Consider the following 20032-nt stretch of genomic DNA (forward strand, 5'->3'; position numbering starts at 1 on the left):
CATTTCTTAATAGGAAAAACAAACAATTCTAAAGAAAAGTTTTTTTTAAGTATTCTGGGACATTAACATCTTTTGATTCTTCAAGTAGAAATTTTATAAAAATTTCTTTACGCGCTGTGTCTGTTCTTTGAAAAATGTTCCACAATTGAAAAATGTGTAAAAAAATCTGTAGATGATTAGTATAAACCAGTCCTCTGACAATCACTCGACATAGGTATCTTTCCCCAAATTAGAAGTAACTGAACCCAATAATGGATATTTATTTTTAAATTTGTTCATGATGAATCTGCCAACACTTTCTAACCCATCATATACAATTTTGGTGATATCCTTGTACTCTTCATTAACCTTCATGATGTCAATTAAATCATGAAATATATTTGCGGTGACCGTTGTTTATTCATTTGAGTTGTCATTCTTATGGTGCAGGGATGTAATAGAGTGGAAAATATTTTCAGTAACTGTGATTTCACCACTGTCTGTTTTATCTTCTACATTTGCTGCTGAAGATATAACCTCATCATTTCTTCCAATGATGTAATCAGTGACTTAATAATGATTTTAATAATGTGATCAGTGACTTTACGCGCAATATTTATAGCTGAATACTCAGTTTTATACCTCAGCTCATTGAGAGTGATGTACTGACAACCCAGAATCCAAAAAGTGATTTTGTAAAAGTTTTATGAAATTTGGAGCATCACCAAATACATAAATTTTCTCGTCAGTAACAAACAGGATTTGAAAAATAATTATTCCTCATATTTAACTCCAAGTTCATTCCATAAACCTCGGTTTCCACCGCCCAAGTCAAAAGTCATGGGCACGATCGTTAATCCAGTGGTCTGAGTTATTAGTTATGTTAAAAATGTGTTTTGTAAGTTTGCAGTAATAATCATATAAAAAACAAGCTGTTTCCAATTTTTAAAATTAACCATGAATTTTGATCACTTGGACATATTTAGCGTGTTGTAGAAGCGTTAGTTTTTCATCATATTTTTATTGTTTTTTCACCTTCATTCTCACTGGCTTTGAGAACACAAACCTTTTCAAATGGATATAAATGGCAGTCCTTCAAAATACACTTCAAATGACACTTAGCATACCTGGAGTGATAATAACTTTGCTCGCCCATTTTTTTAAAGTCAAAACTGCTGGTAGTGGATGTTTCTGTTTCAATATGTATTTATAAGCACATGGCCCAGCTGAGTGTTGCAGCAATGCCTTAGAAATATCTTTAAAAGACCATCTTATTCATTTAGTTTGATTGGATTCAACGCAATTTCTCATTTTTTGAATTTTTCACTTTCTGTATATGTACTTAGTACAATACTTTCGGCTCTCTTAGAATCCGTCATTGTGAGATTTTCCTCTTCAGCATTAACTGATGAATTTTTATAATTTTTTGATGATGAAGCAATGGTTTTTTTATTTTATAGCACCTCATCTACTTGTTTCTTCCTTTCTCTAATTTCACTATGTACGTTACTTGAACTAGTTAATCTACTGTCAGTTCTTGTTTTAGGTAAGTGCTCAGTAGGAAAAGTGTCTTTTTTTTAAATTTTTTTCTATGCGGTTCATAATTTAAAAGTTCACTTTTTAAGTCTTGTTCATAGTGATTGGGTCTAAAATGTAAGCTTCAAATTGTCATGTTGACAACATTAAAATTATCTTGTCTGCTGCATTTGTTTACCCAGATTTTTCTTTGTGTACTTTGTGTATTTCACTATCTTTTGGGAATGAGTGAAACATAATCTTATCAAGTTTATAATATTATTTCTGAGTTTTTATTGTTGCTACTGCACCCAAAAACAGCACACATCACCATTTTGAATTCGTAAAATTATCTACCTGTGTTCATGTTCAGAACAGGCACACCCATACAGTACAGTTTGCACATGCAGTTTTGATACTCACATTCACAGATTGTACACTCGTACAAACAATACACTTGCTAAAATGAAACAAAAAACAATATGTAAATCATACGCAGAAGAACACATATCATGATGATGATTCATGCTAAAATAATAGCTTATAAACTACAGGTATACTACATAGTAACTGATGGTGCAGGTTAGGTTGATGATTGTGTTGTATTTACAGGAATATAGAGATTTATATTGATATTCAAATATTTTTAATGTCAGGCTGAACTTGTCCCTTTGTTTGACATGGTCAACTCAAAACTGGCATGGACTACGGAAGTTGGATTGTCTAATGAAAGCAAAGTGCTCCAATAATTTCAGCTTGGTACACAAACAAAGAAAGTCTGTTTGTGTCTGTTTATATAAGATTTTACACAGATCAAAGAGTGATCTATGTAAAATCTTATATGAACTTTTGTTTTTATACTTTAATAAAGAATAAAACTATACTCATTACCATTAATATATGGGGGTTGCACAGCAGCATACAGTCCCCATCATAGGATCTCAGTTCATACACATATATGCTCTCACACACAGGCTGGTTAAAATGGTAAGCAATGTTTTTGTTCAGTGTAATTTCTGTATCCTAGCATAATTACATCTATGCAACATAAGCACCTTTGCAATAATGCTTTTCAATGTTTATTTTTCTACTGACCTAAAATAATTATAAAATTAATGATTTTTTTTTTGTATAGTTTTGGTTGTACTATAATATTATTTCACGTAAGTTATTGACAAATACTACTCTAGGCATAATTATAATGTAACCCACCAGGTTGGTCTAATAGTGAATGCGTCTTTGCAAATCAGCTGATATTGAAGTCAAGAGTTCCAATGTTCAAATCCTAGTAAAGGCAGTTATTTTTGTACGGATTTGAATACTAAATCATGGCTACCACTGTTCTTTGGCGGTTGGGTTTCAATTAACCACACATGTCAGAAATAGTCAACCTGATACTGTACAAGGCTACACTTCACTTAACACTCATACGTATCATCTTCATTCATCCTCTGAAGCAATAATACCTGACAGTGATTCCCCGAGGTTAAACAGGGAAAAAAATTTATGATGTAGGATTATAAAAGGTATTCATAAATCATTTTTTTCACAGCATGAACAATAAATCAATGTCCTGGAAAGCAGTTAATAAGAAAATATTAATCAACCATTATTTCTTATAGGCCTATTCTAAAAATAATTCAAATAAAATAAACTGTTATAAATTTGGTAAATTACTGACCTTGCTAGAACAGTTTTCTTTTATATCAGGAAATTTTTATGTAAAACTTTAGAACTGCGATGTTGATCACTCGCACTTATTCACTGAAAGTTGGTTAAATAAATGATCACTTAAATTTTTATTACTTGAATAATATGAATGTTACTCATGTACAAATGGCACTGTTATTTTTTTTTTTTAAAGTAAACATACTTTTAACTTGACAACAAAATTTACGTAAAATATACAAAGTTAGTTTGTTTTAAAATCTTAAAAAAAAAATTTTAATTACTCTGACAAATCATCAGGTTCACTGTTTTCATCGTCATAAATTTATAATAAAATTGTTCATTGTTTCTTCTTGCAGCCCTTCTTTGACAAAATTGTTTTCCTGAAGTTTTTCGGTATGACTAACACACCTAATTCACTTGTTGGGTTGGATTAAATTGACATGGTATATTCCAACCCATGGATTGGATTAAATTGACAGTGGTATGATGGAAGGCGTACCACTTTGTGACCCATACTTGCTGCCAACTCGTCCTTGTAAATTTGAATTTTCTGCTGTGCTGTAGAACAATATTTAGAAGATCAAGCTTAGTGACTGAAGAACTAGAGGGGTCAATGTTTTTCTTTTAACCATTCCTGTATGTCAATTTTCTTTGTGTTGCTAAATAGCACTTTTTTCTTATATCTGGATTGGTAACTTGTGGTATCCATGACAATGATATACATCCTTCTTCTAAGAATGATGTTTGTGAACGAACACCTTCGCATTCATTTTGTTATGGGAATCACCAGATTTCTTTGATTGAAACAATAGTTTGGCATTATTAATAAAACCATAGCTGGCTGATCCAGCAGGATATAAAATTAAATGGCAACTTATTCCGACAGGAATCTTCAAGCCACCTGTACTTGATGAATTTAGCCAAATATAATTTTTCGAATGGTTTTGATTTACCCATGTTCATCTAAATAAATAACAGGGGGTGAATTTTTTTCATTTTAAATATTATGTATATTTTGAAGGAAAGCCACCTGTAATAAAACAATATCTTGCCTTTTCATTAAAAACTTTCTACCATCGTTAGATTTTTGAATGAAAATCCAAGATCCTTAAAAATTTTCCATAAAGACATCACGCTAACATTGTAATTAATTTTCTCTTGTAATGTGTGTTTTACTTTGTGACTGATAAGATACTCCCCATGGTCAGACTCAAGGATGGTTCTACAGATCATGTCCTTATCAAATCATTCAAATCTGTCACAGGTTTATTATGTGGTTGTTTTTTCTTTGGAGAAGAAAAAGAATTTACCTTGTTTTGTTATCGGCTTTTTATTTGGTAACGCTCTTATTACTCTTTGTAGTAATTCGCTTAACAGTTCTGAGAAAAACAGAAGAAGCATCTGTTGTAACTTGTTGAGTGTTGGAAAAATACTCTTGAAAAACATCACTGGAAGTTTTTAAATGTTGAAAATAATAAACGCTATACATAATGTTCTTAATCTGACTTCATAAATCGGGTGAAACTACAGACATTTTTCACAATAGATCACGTACACAAGAAAACACTCTTACAAACACAGTAATAAAGACACGTTCACTGCACAGCGAAACTTGTACGTGGTCACATGTAGTAGGAGAGTTGGGTCATAGTGGGGATGAGGCAAGAAGATGCTACTATCAGGCGGTTGGGAAAACCACTGAAATAAATGGTAATGAGTATAGGAATATTTTCTCCAGCTATTTGTTACACTTCAAAAGGTATTATTTTTTTAAAAAAGTCATAGTTAATAATGGAGATTCTAGTGTATAACTAAAAGGTTATAGGCACAAGGTAATTTCTGCCTAGAGTTCTGTTAGTCAAACTGAAAATACTTGACATTTGATTATTTTCCTATGTTAAATGTAAGAGTTTTATTTATAAAATTAATGTAAACAGTTGTGCTGCGGTGTGATTTTTTTTTTCTAATTTATTAATCTCCATTGTGAAGTTCCTTTGTCTTTCATTTATAAAGACAAAACAATTCCTAGACAGTTTCTAGATTTAAATGGTCTGATTTGCCATTTTTTGAATGCTATAAAATTAATTTCCCATCTTCATCAAAAAGAAAGAAACATCAGTACTTGGAAATCTGCCTGTAGTTAGGAATAAATAAATTAATAAATCGAAAATTACATTTTTTGAAAATCTAAATTTTATTCTTGTTCAACAATAACTGGATTAAAATTATTATTGGTTGATTGGTGGGATTTAGTTTTTAACTTGCTCTAGTTTAATTATTTAAAAAATAATTCTTTTATACATTTTTTTATTTAAAATGTTTAATCCTTTTGTATTCTACTTTGCTTTTTAAAATTACTTAAATCTCAACTTATAAGGTTCCTGAATACCTGCTACAAAGTAGTCTCTTTCCAAGAGCGGTGTGTTAGGCAATTCATATTTTTTCAAATAGTTGAATCTGAGAGTTGAAAGTGTGTTGTAGCTTGGGTCAATTTTTCATTTTTCTTTTTAACTTCAAACTGTGTGGTAATTTTTAATTGTTAATGATTTAAAAATATAATTAATATTTTTAATCTACTATTTTTTTAAAATGCCATTTGAATAACTATTTTAATGCGAAAATATTGTTTTTCTAAGATCTGCATGGTGGTCCAAGATTCAACAATGCGATGTACCTTGGGTCGGCTCATGTTGTATCATGGGTCCATATGATAAACTTTGGGTTAAAAAAAGTACTTTTATTTCCAGAAAATAAAACATGACATTTCAGTATAAAAACCAGGTTTATTTATTTTATTAATTTATCTTTACATCAGTCATTAAATGCTTCACTTTTAAAAATATGCAAATTGGCATATCTGGAAAATTATTAAAGTAGCCTATTTAATTAGTCTATTAATTATCTGAAAAATATACAGGAACATCATAGTTTATCTCAGTAAATAATAAAAAAATTGGCTCATTGTATATTGTATGAGGAAAAATCAACAGGAAAAATGTATGTGTTCTGTTTTGATGCTGGCAAGTGTGCCACCAGTACTAGGAGTAGTAAGTTTACATTCAGTATCTTTTTTGAAATATCAAATATCTTCCTTGCTGGCCTCTGTGGTGTGAGTGGTAACATCTAGGTCTTTCATCCACAGGTCCTAGGTTCAAATCCTGGTCAGGCATGACATTTTCACACATGCTACTCGTACAAATCATTCATCTCATCCTCTGAAACAATCTAAAGCAATCAATCTGAAGCAAACCTAACTGTGGTCCCAGAGGTTAAACAAAGTAAAAAAAAAAATCTTATCTAGAAAAAATTTATTACTGAAATTCACTATTTTGTAATAATGAACTTCATACATATCATTAGGTAATTTTTATACAATTCTTTCAACATGAAACAGTTTTCATCCTTTTTTCCCTATGATTTTTACGAAAAGTTCTCATTTTCAATTTTGAAATCAAGGCTTCTTTCAAATATTAAATCTTCTAATTTGTCTCTTTCGTTAATTTCAATTAAATTATCTAATTGTCATCAGTCATATCCTCTGGTAGGTTGTCAGTTCTGTCAGGATCATCAAAATCTTCATCGTTCATAATCGGTTTTTTCTTTGAGAATTTCTTCAAAGCTATTTTTCATCTTCTTTTTTGCTTTCTTTGTTTTAGACTGCTCAATTTCATTTTTTTTGTGGGGTGTCTGTCAATATTCTTGTCTTGCCTTTTTTTCTTCCTTTATTACCTTTTCTTGGTGGATCCGTTGGGTAAGGCTGAGTCACTTCTGGAGATATTACAATAATTCCTTGAGATTTTTCATTATTATTAACAGCTACTGCATCGGGTTGAGTTCCCTGCCCATCTTTGTCAAGTGGTCGATCTGTCACATAAGAAGATAAATATTCTTCGTCTCCAAGAATATTTTCATTGGAGGGTAGATTCCACTCAGATGAAATCTATTCTTGATATCTTCTGTAGCAAATGCCTTGTTGAAGGCTGGTATTGTTCAAACCAGCAAGATCATATAGAGTGACTGGTCTTCTGGGTTTCTGGATCATCCAATCGTTAAGGGCAGAATTATAAAATGACCTGACCACGGCAGCATTATAAAATGACCAAAAACTCCACGGTCGAGTACCATGGTGACTCAGTTTTCCTTGGCCACACTAATTGCTTCAATCGAGATATGAGTCTCATGGTTATCAATAATAATGACAGCTGGGCTATTTAATGATGTCTGAATGAGGTGTTTGAGGTATTGTACAAACAAAATTTCATTGGACCACCCTGAAGGGTTTGTCCTGCTGATAGAGCTCGTCAGTGCTCCTATGATCATTTGTTCCCTTAAATTTACCCTCGAGAATATCAATATTGGTGGAACATGGTTTCTAATAGCATTTATGGCAGATATCATTGTGATATTGATGCTCCACTCAGCTGATGTTGCTGAACCAAGCTGCTTTGTTTTTTGTCACTTATAATCTTTGGAGGCTTGTGAACTGTAGAATTTCCAGTTTCATCCAAATTATAAATCATATTGGTAGAAGTTTATATTTTTCCATTATCGTTTTTAAATGATTAAAAAAGACTCCAACATTTTCCTTGTTTAAACTCGTGGCCCGGGAGAGTTCTTATAGCTTCAGGCTTCTGTAATGTCATATCAGGAAAACATTTACAAAATAGCTGATACCAGAAATTTCCAGCTGATTTTTTTAACTTCCAATTTTCAGGGACTTTTAAGTTTGGATTTTTCATAATCATAAGCTAACTTAAATAGAGACTTTTTTGTAAGTCCATAGTAAAGCTTTGCAGCGTGCTGCAAATACTTCATCAGCTCGGTTTCTTGTTCTTTTGAAATATTTTTTTAGCATCAATATTAGATGTAAACAAACAGTGCATCAACAGACCTAGAAAGTTTATGTTTATTCAAATGTCTTTGCAAAGTAGTATTTGAAACATTGTGTTCCTGTCGTAATATCCATTTGGTTTGTAGCACATCATTTGCTGCTTTTTCAAGAGCTATTATGTTCACTAGCTTCATTAGCTTCATTACCCTCTTCGCTTCTAGGCATTTCCTAGAAAAAAAACCAAAAACTTATATGTTACTTTAATCTAAACGTAAATGGAATGGTTGTACCTCGACCCAAGGTACAACATTGTGATATGACCCATAATACAACATGAGCAGTTATTTTACAAATGGCCTCATGGTCCCTTTATATGTTAGGCTTTTAGACATATTATATACCGTTTGATAAAGAAAAATACAAACTAATTACCTGTATGATTTTTTCAGCTTATGTTTTTCTCCCCAAAAATTAAGAAACTCTATCAATATTTACCACTGAAAAACTAAAACAAATTTTTCACAAAAAGCTAACATGTCACAATATTCACAGTGCTCCTAGTGGCAAATAAAATATAACTAAAGACACAAACTCTACTGTTTCCTGCTCAGATAGCACCACAGACTGACCCTAGATACATCCGACCCAAGGAACAACAATTTTCCTGTATAATAGGGCTAAAAATAGTTGTGATGTAATTAAGTTAATGTAAATTTTAAATGGAAAAAATGAAGTCTATCTGAGCTGAAGTTCTTATTAAAATTCATTTGACTTAAAGTAAGCATTAGTAATAACCTGTGCGAGTTGTAATGTGTCTTTTATTTATGATTGACCCTTTAGAGTGTTGTGTGACACTTTAGTTTTTACACATGTACAGTGATGGAAAAATTCTTCTTTCATGTTAGTTCATATACTTCTTGGACTACAATGTTTGTTGCCATAGGTGAAATCATCTAATAATCTGTGTAAAATCTTATATGAACTTTTCTTTGTACACTTTAATAAAGAATAAAAGTTGGAATATAAATGTTTGGAAAGTTACTGTTTTTTTGAATATGCGATTAGACCTACATCATGACATGCTAAAAAAAAGTAAAAACAGTGAGTGAATAATTTTTTAAAAGTACTTAAATTTTAAGTTTATAAAATTATGTTTATTTCTGTAAATCATTTTTTGTTACAAATAAACTGAATGTCATTTACTAATAAAATTATTGCAGACTTTATAATCTTCTAAACGTTAATTTTTTTCATTTTTAATTTCTACATCACTTTTATTTGATATTTACACAACAAAAGTAAACAGACATGATAAAAATGCTGTAACGTAATTACTACAGTTTATATACTTGCATTAGTTGTATTACAGAATGTCAAGTGTCAACATGTGATCTGCATACAGCTTATTTAAAAAAATTGGTGTTGCATGAAAAGAATAATAAAATCTTTTGGAAAAATTATAATAAATTAACAGTAATTGAAACTGTTCATTTCATGTAACATATGTAGAAACAAAAATAAAATTTGGTACTTGGCCTATTATTTATTTCAATTCTCTAGTCAATCTTTCTCATTTTTATTATTTTACTTTTAATTTCTTTTTAGTGCAATATTTTTTTCGACTTCAAATATCATTTTTAATGGTATAAATATTTGATTTTTTTCTAGATTATCAATTTGTATATTGCGGTGTGCTTTAAATTGTTGAAAACTTTATTATAGTGCATAAATGAGTTAATTATTAGTTATCAGTTTTCTTATTCTCTATCATAAAAAAGTCAAGTAATGTTATAATCCTTCTCATTTATCATTTTAACTATTGATGCTTAAAAGCTACTGTATCTGTTTAAAAACTTAATTTTATCTGGTTAATCTTTAGTCTTTTTGTTTTATTTTAATTTTTTAAAATTATGATCTAATACAGTTGTATAAAATTATGAAAAAATGTTACAATTATGCAGATTAAAAATAAATGTTTGGAAAGTTTTTCAATAAGTAAGAAAGAGAACTAGAAAAGTTTTTCTCTTCTGTAATTTTTTACATTGTGTTTTTAAATTTATGGTTATCAATTTATAAATCTGTTGCTTCTTATTTTTTAATGATTGTATTGTAACTACAATTAAAAAGAAAATGATTATTTATTGAGATCAGGATGTAGTTATGTAAAGGCTGATTGATATTAAATTATTAACATATGATTAAACTTTGAATTCAGTTCACTAGCTAATTCATATATATTTATTTAAGATTTTGTATGTGGTTGTATTGTATTCACGTAACGTAATGTGTGTTTATTTATTCTCTGTTGTGAGATACACACTTTGTAATTAAATTTAGAAGTTGTAAGTAAATTGATGCACTTAACAGTCACTGTGTTAATAATATAAAATTAAGTGAATAAAAACAATTGTGTACTTTATTTATAATTATCCTTTTTGTGTATTTAAATTTACAAAAGCAAAATTTGCATAAATGTTAATTTTCTTTATTGAAATTTATCTTGGGTTGGTTTAGACAACAATTAGTTTAAATTAAATCTAAATACTGCATAAGTGACCTGTAACTCGGTCAAAATATATATACAATTAATGTGAATTTCATAGTGTTAAATCAACAATGTTAATTTTTATTTGTATAAAATATCATTTAGAAAACTATCACACACATGCACGCACACCGTGTTCATTATACTTATGCTTGTGAGAATGATACTGATAAATAACAGTTAGAACCTGTTCAATTTATAAAAACTATCAGTATACTGTAATTTCTTAAGAGCAATATTTTGGTCAGCACAGGACTCGAAGCTTTGAGTGATCTGAGTGAAGTATGCGGCTTCCAAAATATCAGCTCATATCTTAAAAAATAGTAGTTATAGCTGGTTACCTGTCTTTTGTAAAAGTAAAAAAGTATTTTACAGGTTCTTAGCATTACTTTACTAACACCACAAGGAGCTGGCTATACTATGTTACTCATTTTTTATTTTGATTTTGTTTTTTAGTCAAGTAGCTTGAGGCAGGTGCAGTGAATTGCATTATACACACAGTAGTAACGGTGACAGTAGCTATGTTGGTTGAGCCATCATGATGCACCTTTTTAACTACTTTTCTTGATGTCAAAAAAGATATTGTAAAAGACAAAGAGACCTCTTTTTATTGAAAATGTAATTTTGAATTCTGCAGTGATCTCTGAATTGAATTGACTGATGGTCAAGTAAAGTTGAATATCAGCAAGGAACATAATCCGGTTATCACAACTCATTAAAACAGCTATGATCTTGAAATTGTGAAAAATTTTATGGCAATAGTTCTATGTTCTTTTGCTTTGTTCAATAAGTTTATGTTCTTCAGGTATAAAAACTATGTTCATGCAAAATTTCAAATCAATGAATGGAGTAATTTTTGCATGAAAGAACAGCAAAATGTCAGACACCACTAGATGTTTTTATACATGAGGCGTGGTTCAAAAGTAAGGGCTGGCGGTTGGTAACAAAATGATAACAGTTGAAAAAATGAAAAGTATATTAATGGTTCTAAGTATTTGTACTTTTACCTTATGTTTCTTCATAATCACTGTTTCGTTCCAACATTTATGGTATTGTGAAACAAGCTTCCTCTGACCCACTTTACTTTCTCCTGATTACCGGTGATGGGAATCACCGTTCAGGTGTTACTTCAGAGGATGATATGTATGAGTGTAGACTACAAATGATGTGTAGTCTTGTACAGTCTCAGTTCGACCACCCCAGAGATGTGTGGTTAATTGTAACTCAACCACCAAAGAACACCGGTATCCACGATCTAGTATTCAAGTCCGTATAAAAGTAACTGCCTTTATTAGGACTTGAAAGCTGGAACTCTTGACTTCCAATTCAGTTGATTTGGGAAGACGTGTTCACCACTAGACCAACCCGGTGGTTTTTCCTCTAACCCACTACATAAAATTCCAGCGCTGGGATTGTAGTCACTTTTCCACTGAGATTTTCAACTATTCATCTTCCTCAAATTGTGAAGATGCAAGCCAGTTTTTCAGGTGTAGAAAGCGATGGGTTCAAGATCAAGGCTGTAAGGGGGTGATAAAAAATCTCCCAAGATGATTTTCCCCTCACTTTTGTATTCACACTTTCAGTGAGATTGTCAGTCTGGACACTAGGCTTGCCATTTTTCTAATTCTCTAAAGAAATTCCTAAATTTTTCTCAAATTTGCAAGAGATTTCTTAAATTTTTCTCAAATTTGCAAGGGATTCTTAAATTTTAAGAATCTTAAGAATGTTTATTTTAAGAATCTTAAAAGCGTAAGAATCTCATGCAAAAATTTAAGAATCTCACAAATCTGTGAAAAATTTATGTATTTCTCGCAAGTTTGAGAAAAATACATAGGCAAGATGTTCTTGCCTATTTGAGAAAAATTAAAGAATTTCTCGTGTATTTGGTGTTCCACAGGTTCCAATTTGTGTCAATTGATGTTAATATTATTTGTCAATGATATTAGCAGGAGTAAGGGTCCAAACTGATAGTGTTTGCTGATGATGTCAAGCCATGTGCAAAAGAGAATTGCTTTGATTATTATTTGATACTTCAGCAGGACATTGATGAAGTACAGAAATGGTCATCAAGACAATGTAATAAAATTAAAATTATTCACCAGTGGTGTCATTAATTTCAGATCTCAAGCTCTTAATTACACTGCACACAATTTACATAATCTAATTGGACACTGCCTTAAAAAAAAAAATCATTAAGTTTTTTAATGGACTAATGCACTATGTTTTTTCTCAGCGTATTGTTTAATTGCAGCAATATGAAGGAAATTGAATCAAGTTGGACGATTTACCGTGTTCGGTTGTGGCTTACTGAGCTCTTAGTTTATTTGAGTTTTGTTGGTTATATTTAACGGATTGTACAAAGCACAATAGTGATTTGGATATCGGAATGGTTTTGCATTACATTTATGAGTTTTTTGGTGACTGGATTGTTTTTTATAGTGTTTTTATTTTGTAATATTAGTAATAAGGCCTATAATAGTTTGCTGTGGCCCCATGGGAGGTCTCTTGTTTATAGGTAGAAGTTTTATTTCTTTCATGTCTTGGTGTTTTGTTTTTCATTAACAATAGACATTGTGTTTGTTATCATTAACCGATAGCACTGTAGTAGAAATTCTTTTGTCATTGATAGCACCGACTATTATTAATTTTATTGATTTTAATTTGATTGAAATTGATTTAATTTTAATTTCATTTACAAGTCCAGTTATCTTAACCGATAACTGGACTTGTAGCTTTATTTAATGAGCTATAGTATTTCTGTACTGGAATTAAATTAATTTTAATTTCTTTGTTCTTATCTTTATAGTTTAATAGCTTTATTCATTGAGTTAGTGTTTAGAAAAAGCTTGAGTTACTCCCCCTCCCCTTCAAGATTGTGAAGAGAAGCAGAAGTCAACAGCAGCAGACACTACAGTATGCCTTTTTCTCGCAGGAATCCACCACCAGTGACTCCATGGATGGTGTGGTGTCAAGGGAGAAGCTGAAGGATCGGAGGAAGAAAAGTCGATCCTCTAAATCGACCCCCCCCTGCAGAGGTTGAGAGGAGGCTGGAAGAACTTCCTTCAGAAGGAGTTATTGACATACTTGAAAAAACTCAGTGGTGTTAGCAGTACTCTGTTGAAACATGCCAAGAAAAGTCATACAACCAGGGAGCTTAAGGAACTCGCTGGCGATATGGAGAGAGTAGTACTGGTCTTTAAGGCTTTTGTTGATTTGAATCCTTTCCAGAAAAAAGTGGAGACCAAAGAGGTTACATTCCGGACCAGGGCAGTGGCTGATAGGAAGGAATTGCTGGGGCAGTTAGATGAGGGTGTCAGGAATGATGAAATTGATGCCTTAGTAGTGGCTAGGTGGTAGAAAGAGTGGTTCCAGAGGAAACTGGAGCCAAAGGACTCCATATTTACAAAAAGAGAGAAGGACTTTGTGGTGGTCTTTTGACATCGCCAGGCCTTCACATACATTTATGGAGGCGTTGCATAGAATGGCACCAAGAGTCAGAAATTTGGCAGCAAAAGGGCTCCTGAAGGTGGGGCAGTTATTGGTCTACTTGGAAACGGCAACGATGTTGAGAGGAGAGGTTGTGGAGAACTATGAAAAAAGGATTTTCACTCTGATTATAGACTCGTCGAGTGGTGAGGGTAATATCCCTCATCTAAGAAAGGGGATAGCAGAGGTTTTCCTCCAAGCAAAATACGATGTTGTGTTTGGAACTGAGGAAGGTGACGCGGCTCGAGTAACAAGGAATATTCTTGAGTATGCAGGCCGCAGGACAAACCGCAACACAGGAATTTATGTCGAGAAAGTGGATAAGAATAAAAAGAGGGACAGGTCAGTCAGCAGGACCTGTGATGAAAAGGCTAAGACGATAATTGTAAGAGCGGATGATAAACAGGGGAAAAGAACTTTCGTGGATCTCCTCAGAGAGGTTAAGGGCGGAGTACAGGAAGGTGACTCGGAGATTCCCTCTTCCGAAGGTGGCAGGGAGAGGACCTGTAGATCCAAGTCAAGGACGAAGATGAGGGCCCACAAAAGTTACTGAAGAAACTTCAGGAGGGAGTGTAAGGGGGTCAAGGTGGCTATGAGACGAAAAACACGTAATCAGAATGTCTGTATCAGAGATATCGATGCTTTAGCTACTAAAGAAGTCGTCAAGGCCGTTACGTAGACTGTAAAGGTGGAGGTAGAGATCATTCAGGCGATAAAGATGAGACAGGCCCATTCGGGAACACAGGTGGTCTATTTGCTGCTCAAAAGTGGGGAAGCGGAAAAACTAATAAGAAGGGGCGCCTTAGAGTGGGCGTTATATCATGTAGAGTTAAGCCCGATGTCGAACAGGAGAGATGTTACCGATGTTGGGATCTTGGTCATATGGTTTCAAAATTTCAGGGTCCCGATAAATCCAGAAGTTGTTTTAACTGCGGCATGGAAGGGTATTTTAAGGCGGGCTGCAGAGAACCGGCTCGGAGGGCTATAGAGGTGGAAGCCCTCTATGCAAGCGATGAAAGTTCTTAAATTGAACGCGAACAGATCCCGCCAGGCCCGTGATCTGTTGTGGACCATCGCAGTGGAGCGTGGAGATGATCTCCTGATTGTCTTAGAACCGAATGTTGGCGTAGTGCAGGCAGATAGAAGGCATAAGAACCCGGATAATTCGTGTGCGGTGGTTGCAGTGTCTGGGAAGGTGCAGTTCAGGAAGGGTGGCTGTGGCCTGGGGTTTGTCTGGGTTGCGGTCGAAGGGTGAGTGTCTGGGTGGGTGGGGGGATTTGTTACGCATCGCCAAACATCCCCGACATTTCATTTCGTTGAACTTAGCGGAGAAGATGGCGGCCCTGGGGGTGATATGCATAAATGAATTTGGTGTGCCCATGTTTTTGCATAGAACAGGATCCGGCCACACCCTTGACATGACATTTGTTAGTGGGTTGTGTGGCGGCGAGGTTGAGCGGAAAGTGCTGGAGGAGTAGACGCTCAGCGACCACAGGTGCGTTGAAGTGGTCGTTGGGCGTCCTCTAGTCTCTCAGACTGATAGGGTGCTCCTTTGGCGGCTGGAACCACTGTTGGTGCCGAGATTACGAGAGGTTTGAGAGGAGATTGGGTGGATATAACAAACTGGAGCAGGAAGGACTGACGGGTTCATTCTCGACACCTGCAGAGAGGTCCTGAGAGGACGAGACAAGGATAAGAGGCATAGACCTGTTTATTGGTGGTCTCTACAGATCGAAGAACTCCGGAAGAAGTGTATCAGGCTCCGTCGATGTTTTGAGTCGGAAACGAAGACGCGAGGCCTTACCGTGGATTGAAGATGCAATTCCGAGGTTAAAACGGCCAGGAAAGAACTAAAGAGAGCAATAATTAGCTCAAAGTAAGCAAAATGGGCTGAGCTCTGTGATGAATTGGACGAGAACCCGTTTGACGAGGCCTACAAGATTGTCAGAGCAAAATTTGGGAGATCGCTGCCCAGGCTACCTGGAGATCAACTGAGGGATGTTATGCATGAGTTTTTTTCTTGCAGATACGATTTGGCGGCGCAGAGAGATAGTGGCGGAGGAGATACCTCCGTTTACATGCGAGGAGTTGGAACATGCAGTCTCAAGGCTTAGACCGTGGCAAGGTCCCGCTCTGAACGGCGTCTCGGTGGAAGTACTTAAGGTATTTGCTGAGACGTCCCCACTGTCGTTTTTGGACTCTTTTAATCGGCAGTTCAATACGAAAAAATCCCTGGAAGTTAGAATTCGGCACGTCTGGTGTTCATCCTAAAGGAAGAGGGTAAATTCAGACCCATTGCCCTTACAAATATATTAGGGAAGATCTTTGAGGACCTGTTGGTAAGACGTTTGTAGATAGAATTGAAACGACGAGGAGGTTGGTCCAATAAAAGAGATCTACCTCTGATGCGATCAAGAAAGTTATGGGAATGGTGAATGAGACGCCGTCAGGTACTCGACAAGGAAGATTCCGTTGGTAATATTAGTCGACATAAAAATACAGACACAGCGTGAGTTGGGAATCAATAATCAGCCAGCTGATAAAGAAGAAGGTCCCCTACCTGATCAGGATGGTCCAAGAATTCTTGACGGGTAGGGAGCTGAAGAGCTCTTCGGAGGAAGGCAAGGTCGTCATGGCCAAGGAGAGGTTGGTCCCCCAGGGGTCGGTCCTGTGCCCCCTTTAGTGGAATGTGGTCCATGACGACCGGCTGAACAGGAGACTTCCTGCGGGAGTGGACTTAGTGGCATTGCGGACGACCTCGCTGTGGTGGTCAGAGTGAGGTCGGTTGGAGAGGCGAAAGCCTAGCAAACAATTTACAGGCAGATTTGATACGGTGGCTGCGGACGTGAGGTCTTGAAGTATCTACGCATAAAACCAAACATTTTGCTGATGACGGGTAGGAGATGGATGCCAACGTTTTCGGTTAAACTGGAGGGTACAGAAGTGACCCCCTTGAGAAGAGTTAAATACCTTGGTGTTTGGCTCGATGAAACGAGGGGGTTTACAAAACGTAACGGAAATGTGTCAAAATGTGACTTCAGCAGTTGCCAGGCTCATGAGGAATGTTAGATTTCCTAGAGCCTCCAAAAGAAGGATTATTGCGGCTACGGTGACCTCCGCAATCATGTATGCAGTACCGGTGTAGTTTGAAACCCTTAAAATTAAGCGTATATATATGTAGGATTAATAGTGTCTATCGACGGTCTATCAGGGTGACGCAGGCGTACAGATTAGTGTCGCTGGAGACGGTGCTGGTGATAACGGGAATGCCTCCGGTGGACCTGCTGGCGGTTGAACGTCTGGATAGATATGAGGGGGAGGGTTTTTAGTGGATCACCGCCCTTATGCAGAAAACCCCACACACCCAGCGGTACAAGCCACTGGGCGTCTGGCAGCAAATTTTCCTTCCTCTAACGTAAAATAAAATTAAGGAAATGGACACGGCTGCTTTGAGGCTACTTTCATCGTTTTGGCCATCGGGAATTATGGGTGTGCATTTATTGTTATGCAGAGGATTCAGTTGATCATTTCATTGTCCGAAGTGGATAAGCTACCGCGCCAGAGCGGGTATCGGTGAGCAAGCACCGGCAGACCTTGTGGCCCACATGATGAGCTCTGTTGATAACTGGAGTGCGGTGGATGCGTTTGCCCGTGAGGTGCTTCGGGCAAAGGACATGGAGGGCAGAAATCGGGGTTTTTAGAGTAGGGGAAGGACCTACAAACCAGTTGCGAGAGTAGGTGTGCCGGTTCCGGTGAACGGCTGGGGACTCCTGGGGAGTTAAGAGTGGGTGTAAATTAAAAGGCCGAGTTCCGGCCGCTGGGTGGTGGCTCGGGAACGACACCGTCGGACCCGGTTCCCCCTCCTCGGCAATTAGAGGCAGGCGCTAAGAGTGAAGGCCGAGTCCCGGTTCCTGGGGGAGGGGGTCCTGGAACGACATAATCGGGCCTGGTAAATAACCCCTCTCGGGGATTAGAGGCAGGCGATAAAAGAAACAAACGGCGGGCGTACCTGTCATGCCGGACGTATTACCGGTAGGCGGGGAGGTCCGTTAGAGTTTTAAGGACACTCTCCTGGGCTGAGCTTTACTTAATTGTATGTCCGGCCCAGGGGAGTAGGGGAGAGAAAAAAAATGAAGGAAATGAATGCTGATGGATTCATTTTGTCGCTCCATCCTCGAATTTGCCTTGTTCATGTGAGTTATCACTTAACAAACATCCGGAATGTCATCTTCTGCTTCTACGTCATTTTTACCGCTATCTTTTTCTTTTTCATTGTCGTTTTTGTTGTGAACAGCATCGAACACTAAAGAAATTAAGCTAATTATATTCCTATCCCTACATACGAGCGATTTAAAATTTCAGTGCTTTAAAAATAACTCGTACCCTGTACCGAATTTCAAATTCCGACGATACCACAACAGAAAGTTGAAATTTTAAAATGGGGGTAAAGATATACCACACTACCATATCTAATTAAGTTCAAAATTTAATCGCTTCAATGCCCCATATATATAGAAATATTTGACTAAAATTTCAAGTTTTAATATGTATGCAGAAAGGAGGTATTTATCAAAATATAGGACAACATATGCATCCTTTAATTTTTCTGTTTAGCCACCGAAACAATCGTAAGGTATTACTTCATAGGATGATATGTATGAATGTAAATGAAGTATAGTTTTGTACAGCTCTCAGGTCAACCGTTCCTGAGATGTGTGCTTAATTGAAACCTAACCACCAAAGAACACCGGTATCCACGATCTATATATTATTCAAACCGTATAAAAGTAACTGCCTTTACTAGGATTTGAAACTTAGAACTCTCGACTTCGAAATCAGCTGATCTACGATAACGAGTTCACCACTAAACCAACCCGGTGGTTTTTTTTGTGTTTTCGGTTAGAGGGGAGTCAAAAACATTAAGAGTTACAAAATCTCCTTACACATAATTTTGACCGATTGCCATACTTTTCCTTATAACCGGGAAAATAATAAAATAATAAAATACCTAAAACAGAAATGAATCTATATAAACAATAGACAATCTTCGTTTTGTGCGTGCCCTAATAACTCAAAAAGTACTACTCAACCAATTTCGCTGAAAATTTCACAATTTATTATTTTTGTCCCGGGAGTGTTTACATGTTATTAGTTTCATACGTTCCATAAAATCAAGTTCAGATAAATTTAATCGCTGAAGAAATAAATAAAACGAATAATGAATTAATATTATACAATTTATTGTTTTCATAATATTGTCCGTTTCATTGTTTTCGTAAGTTACAAAAATGGTGGTGAATAGTTATCAGTGTTAATTATTTGTTATTAAATTTAAAATAGTTTTGTTGACATGTCAACAAAATTGATTTGATTCAAAATAATTGAGTCAATTGAATTCAAAATAAAAACATCATACCTGACGGACATCCCATCTATCTTAATTGTTTCACATAAAGTGTTATATATATAAAGAGCAATGTAACTAAATATAGACCAATTATTGTTTTACAAATATAAGCAAAGATATTTCAATGTTTGTTACAAAAATATCAATATTTTTCAATGTGGAATATTAAATTGTAAATTGGTATCTTAGCATGTTTTCATTCAATTATTAATAAATAAATACATTTATATTTTGGTCGGTAAATAAATAGAAATACAAATTATAAGATTAAAAATAAATGTGTCTTAAGTGGATATTAATTATTTAAAACAAACTCTTGAAATAAATTAAGATAAATACATGAAATATATAAAATTTCTACAAAATAAATCACAATTCAGATGCTTCTGTTGAATATTATTTTGACCATAAATACATATACATATTGGAAGGGATACAGATAAACTTTTTTTTTGTTTGTTTTTGAATAGTATTATTTAAAAATTCACCAACAGAATAATTTTTTTTCTATAAAAGTTCTTTTAATTGAATTCCAAATGAATTGTAAGATTTTTGAAATGGTTTGGCAATTTATTAAAAATTGTTTATTAATAATTAA

The sequence above is a fragment of the Lycorma delicatula genome, chromosome 9, assembly GCF_047948215.1.
Source record: "Lycorma delicatula isolate Av1 chromosome 9, ASM4794821v1, whole genome shotgun sequence".
NCBI classification, from domain to species: domain Eukaryota; kingdom Metazoa; phylum Arthropoda; class Insecta; order Hemiptera; family Fulgoridae; genus Lycorma; species Lycorma delicatula.